Genomic DNA, 6,105 nt, shown 5'->3' with positions numbered 1-6,105 from the left:
GTCACAATGAGTGGTAGTATTAAATAATGGGGCTTTCGGTGACAAACGGATGCAGCTGTTGATAGACTGCGTCGCAATTTGTTGAGTAGAGTGTTGGAGGCTATTTTGTAAAATGACAATCGCCAAAGTCAAGGATTGTAGGATACGTCAGTTTTACGAGGGTAATGTTAGGCAGCATCGAGTGAAGGATCTTTGTTGCGAATTGGAACGTTTCTAGATTTCATTTTTGGATTGTGGAAGATGCTTTAATTGTGACTGTCTGGAAGGAGAGTTTAGCAGTTCTTACCACGGACACCTAGTATTTGTAAGTTGTCCACCGATATTCTACAGTAAGTCACGTACCCCTGGGACTAGATAAACAATACTAAACCCTCCTCCTGGACTAGGTCATACTAACCCTCCCCTGGACTAGATAAACAATACTAAACCCTTCCTGACTAGATAAACAATACTAAACCATCCCCTAGATAAACAATACTAAAACCTCCTCCTGGACTAGATAAAACAATACTAAACCCTCCCCTGGACTACATAAACAATACTAAACCCTCCACTGACTATATAACAATACTAAACCCTTCCCCTTAGATAAACAATACTAAACCCTCCCCTGGACTAGATAAACAATACTTAACACCCTCCTCCTGGACTAAATAACAATACTAAAACCCTCCCCTGGATAAACAATACTAAACCCTCCCCACGGACTAGATAAACAATACAACCCTCCCCTGACTAGATAAACAATACTAAACCCTCCTCCTGGACTAGATAAACAATACTAAACCCTCCTCCTGGACTAGAAAACAATACTAACCAATCCCCTGGATAAACAATACTAAACCCTCCTCCTGATGCAATAACAATACTAACACCCCTGGGATAAACAATACTAAACCCTCCTCCTGGACTGACAAACATACTAAACCTCCCTGACTGATAAACAATACTAAACCTTCTTCCTGGACTAGATAAAACAATACTAAACCCTCCCTGGACTAGATAAACAATACATAAACCCTCCTCCCTGGACTAGAAACAATACTGAACCTCCTCCTTGATAGATAAACAATACTAAACCCTTCCTGGACTAGATAAACAATACTAAACCCTCCCTTTGACGAAATTGAAAAGCCAGACACATTTTCCTCCAGGGTACCATTCCATCTTTATTGGTTATTATGAACACATACGAGTTGTGAAGGTCTGATAGCCTGGACGAGCCACTTAGTCGGGCGCTATGGACCTCCACTATCGTCTGGGCTTGATGTTCCAGCTAATACACTGGTGTCTGTGACTTGATGTTCCCAGCAGGTAATACACTGGTTGTGTTGGGCTTGATGCTCCCAGCAGGTAATACACTGCTGTCTGACTTGATATTCCAGCAGTCATACACTGGTGTCTGGGCTTGATGTTCCAGCAGCTAATACATCTGGTGTCTGGGCTTGATGTTCCCAGCAGTAATACGCTGGTGTCTGGCTTGATGATTCCCACAGGTAATACGCTGGTGTCTGACTTGATGTTCCAGCAGTAAATACACTGGTGTCTTGACTTGATGTCCCAGCAGGTATACACTGGTGTCTGGACTTGATAGTTCCCAGCAGGTAATACAACTGGTGTCTGACTTGATGTTCCAGCAAGGTAATACACTGGTGTCTGGCTTGATGTTCGCAGCAGGTAATACGCTGGTGTCTGGGCTTGAGTTCCCAAGCTATACATGGTGTTGGGTTGATGTTCCCAGCAGGTAATACACTGGTGTCTGGGCTTGATGTTCCCAGCTAATTACACTGGGTCTGGGCTTGATTGTTCCCAGTAATACACTTGGTGTTGGGCTTGATGTTCCCAGCAGGTAATACGCTGGTGTCTGGGACTTGATGTTCCACTCATACACTGGTGTCTGGGCTTGATGTTCCCAGGAGGTATACACTGGTGTCTGGGCTTGATGTTCCACAGGTCATACACTGGTGTCTGGCTTGATGTTCCCAGCAGGTAATACGCTGGTGTCTGGGCTTGATGTTCCCAGGTAATACACTGGTGTCTGGGCTTGATTGTTTCCCAGGAGGTATACACTGGTGTCTGGCTTGATGCTTCCCAGCAGGTATACATCTGGTGTCTGGTGATCTTGTTCCCCAGCAGGTAATACCTGGTGTTGGGACTTTGATGCTTCCCAGGAATACACTGATTTACAATTGCTGTCTGGACTTGATGTTACCCGCAGGTATCACGCTGTGTCTGGGCCTTTGATGTTCGCCAGCAGCTAATACACTGGTGTCTGGCTTTGATGTTCCAAGCAGGTAATACGCTGTGGCTGGGCCTTTGATGATTCCTAGCTAATACACTGAAATGTTGGGCTGGATTTCCCAGCAGGAATTACGCTGGTGTCTGGGGCTGATTTGCCCAGCAGGCTAATACGCTTGGCTGTCTGGGCTTTGATGCTCCCAGCAGGTAATAACACGGGTGTCTGGACTTGAGTTCCCAGCAGGCTAATACACTGGTTCTGGGCTTGATGTTCCCAGCAGGTTAATTACGCTGAGTGTCTGGACTTTGATTCCAGCAGGTAAATACGCTGTGTCTGGGTTGATGTTTTCCCAGCCAGGTAATACGCTGGTGTCTGGGTTGATGTTCCCAGCAGGGTAATCGCTGGTGTCCTGGACTTGATGTTCCCCAGCAGGTAATACACTGGTGTCTGGACTTGATGTTTCCCAGCAGGTAATTACACTGGGTGTCTGGACTTGATGCCCAGCACGGTAATACACTTGGTTCTTGGGCTGTTAATTGTTCCCAGCAGTACTACACTGGTGTTCTGGGCTTGATGTTCACCAGCTTAACTTACACTGGGCGTCTGGGTTGATGTTCCCAGCTAATCTACACTGGTGTCTGGACTTGAAGTTCCCAGCACGGTAATACCTGGGTCGTCTGGGCTTTGATGGTTCCCAGCTAATACCACTGCGGTCATGGGCTTGCATGTTCCCAGAGGTAATACACTGGGTGTTTGAGGCGTTGAGGTTCCAGCACCAGTAAATACACTGGTGTCTCGGTCTTGATGTTCCAGCCAGTAATACGCTGGTGTCTGAGGCTTGATTTCCCAGTAATACACTGGTGTCTAGGGCTTGATTGTTCCAGAGGTAACCCAACTGGTGTCTGCTTGATTTTCCCCAGCAGGTAATACACTGGGTCTGGGCATTGATGTTCCCAGCAGGTTAATACGCTGTGTCTGGCTTGATGTTTCCAGGTATACACTGGCTTGTCTTGACTTGATGTTTCCCAGCAGGTAATACGCTGGTGTCTGGCTTGATGTTCCCAGCAGCTAATACACTTGCGTGTCTGGCTGATTTTTCCCAGCAGGTCAAACGCCTGGTGTCTGGCTTGATGTTTGGCCTACTAATACACTGCGTGTCTGGGCTTGATGTGTCCAGCAGGAATACCTGGTGTCGCTTTGATTGTCCCAGCAGGTATACGCTGTGTCTGGGCTTGATGTTCCCAGCAGGTAATACACTGGTGTCTGGGCTTGATGTTCCCTAAATAAAACTCCAGATGTTCCCTGAATCTCCATTCAGGCTGCAAATGCTTCAATTTCCTTCTTAACTTGATTTAATGATGGAAAAGGAGGGAAAAAAACTGGGAAAATATGCGACACCGTTTTCAGCCATAATGACTAGGAATGYTACTTCCTGATGTTGCGCCCTGTGTTCAGCCAGTGGTACACAACAGACTGCTGCGAGCTGATTGGCTGAACCCKATACGACTAGCATTCCTAGGCATTAGCAACTCTAACATGTTGGGGGAAAATGGAGCTGAACTTGACCAATATTGTTTTTATGAAAGTCAAACGTGTCCTTTGGAAAAATKTAATTTTTTTCCGCAAAAAAGTTAGGAGGTCCAAAAGGCACTGCAAAGTAGGAATGACCCGGCTACCCAGGGTTTGATAGGAACATATTATTGTCATGACAAATCCATGAAAACAGTAGGCATKCAGGTCTAACAGCTTTCTGACAGAGGTCCTGGCTGAACACAGCTTTCCATATATTATTACTGATATCAAATACAACTTGAAATTATCTCTACCAGAACCAGTTCTAGACCTTGATAAGAGGAGCATATTGTTCATMAACTATAAGCTTACTGTATATCACAGTATGACTTCGGCCTGGCTTTTTCTTACAGGTTTCCGGGGTCCGTTCCTTCTCCATAGACTACAAGAACAACTGCTTCCAGAAAGACGGGAAGCCTTTCCAGTATGTCTCCGGTAGTATCCACTACTCCCGCATCCCCCACTACTACTGGAAAGACAGACTGCTCAAGATGTACATGGCCGGACTCAACGCTGTACAGATGTAAGTTCAACAGTAGTAGTGTTGTACCTGTATCCATGGTTCCCCAATACAACAGTAGTAGTGTTGTACCTGTATCCATGGTTCCCCAATACAACAGTAGTAGCAGTAGTGTTTTGTACGTGTCCATGGTTCCCCCAATACAACAGTTATAGTGTTGTACCTGTAATCCATGGTTCCCAATACACAGTAGTGTGTTGTACCTGTACCATGGTTCCAAAGACAACAGTAGTAGTGTTGTAACCTGTTCCATGGTTTCCCCAAGATCAACAGTAGTAGTGTTGTACCTGTTATCCATGGTTCCCAAATACCAACAGTAGTAGTGTGTACCATGTATCCATGGTCCCCAATACAACAGTAGTAGTGTTGTACCTGTATCCATTGGGTTCGTCCCAAGTACAACAGATATATGTGTTGTACCTGTATCCATGGTTCCCCAATACAACATAAGTAGTGTTGTACTGATCCAATGGCATTCCCCAATACAACAGATAGTAGTGTTGTACCTGATCCATGGTTTTCCCCAATACAACAGTATAGTGTCTGTACCTGTATCCATGGTTCCCCATACAACACAGTAGTAGGGTGTACCTGTATCCATGGTTCCCCAATAAAACAGTTATAGTGTTGTTACCTGTATCCATGGTTCCTCCAATACAACGCAGTAGTTGTTGTACCTGTATCCATGTTCCCCAATACAACAGTATAGTGTTTGTATCCTGTATCCATGGTTCCCCAATAAACGAGTAGTAGTGTGACTACCAGTCCAATCCTGTATACCGATCTGGTTCCCTCAATAACAGTAGTTAGTGTATGTACCTGTACCATGTTTCCCCAATACAACAGTATAGGTTGTGTACCTGTGTATCTTGGTTCCCCAAATACAACGTAGTAGTGTTGTTACCTGTCATCCATGGTTCCCCATTACAACAGTAGTAGTGTTGTCCTGTATCCATGTTTCCCCAATACAAATGTATGTTGTACCTGTATCCATGGTTCCCCAAATAACACAGTATTAGTGTTGTACCTGTATCCATGGTTCCCCAATACAACAGCAGTGTGTTGTACCTGTAGTCCATGTTCCCCAATACAAACATAGTATGTTGTACCTGTATCCATGGTTCTCCCAATACAACAGTAAGTAGTGGATTGTACCTGTATCCATGGTTCCCCAAACAACAGTAGTATGTTGTACCTGTATCCATGGTTCCCCATACACAGTCAGTAGTAAGTGTGTACCTGTATCCATGGTTCCCCAATAAAACAGTTACGTAAGTGTTTGCCTGATAATCTCCATCGTCTAGTTTGCGATCATGGTCCCAATAAACAGTAGTAGTGTTGTACCTGTTATCCATGGTCCCAATTACAACAGTAGTAGTGTTGTAACCTGTATCAGCTCCAATATGGTGTTTGACCTTACCATGGTAATACAACAGTAGTAGTGGTTGTACTGAAATCCTGGTTTCCCCAATACAACACCGTAGTAGTGTTGTACCTGTAATCCATGTTCTCCCAATACAACAGTGTAGTGTGTACTGTATCCATGGTTCCCCAATATCAACGGCAGTAAGTGTTGTACCTGTATCCATCTGGTTCCTCCCCATTACAACAAGTAGTGTTGTACCTGTACCATGGTTCCCCAATACAAACAGTAGTAGTGGTTTGTACCTGTTCCATGGTTCCCCAATACAACAGTAAGTAGGGTGTACATGTACTCCATGGTTCCCAATACAACAAGTAGTGTGTGTACCTGTTCCATGGTTCCCAATAAACA

General features: G+C 44.8%; 1 long non-coding RNA gene across 1 annotated transcript; it reads right to left on the bottom strand.

Moving 5' to 3' along the window:
- Positions 1–561: 561 nt before the first annotated feature.
- LOC139026737 (uncharacterized) lies at positions 562–1,127 on the bottom strand. The gene is made up of 3 exons (XR_011478658.1): positions 1,081–1,127; positions 664–845; positions 562–629 (listed from the first exon to the last, which is right to left on the bottom strand). It is a non-coding gene; the product is annotated as an uncharacterized lncRNA (long non-coding RNA).
- Positions 1,128–6,105: the final 4,978 nt, after the last annotated feature.

Source organism: Salvelinus sp. IW2-2015, unplaced genomic scaffold (genome assembly GCF_002910315.2).
Source record: "Salvelinus sp. IW2-2015 unplaced genomic scaffold, ASM291031v2 Un_scaffold5647, whole genome shotgun sequence".
Classification (NCBI taxonomy): domain Eukaryota; kingdom Metazoa; phylum Chordata; class Actinopteri; order Salmoniformes; family Salmonidae; genus Salvelinus; species Salvelinus sp. IW2-2015.
The sequence above is the reverse complement of the archived record's forward strand: the minus strand, read 5'-3'. Positions and strand labels throughout refer to the sequence as shown.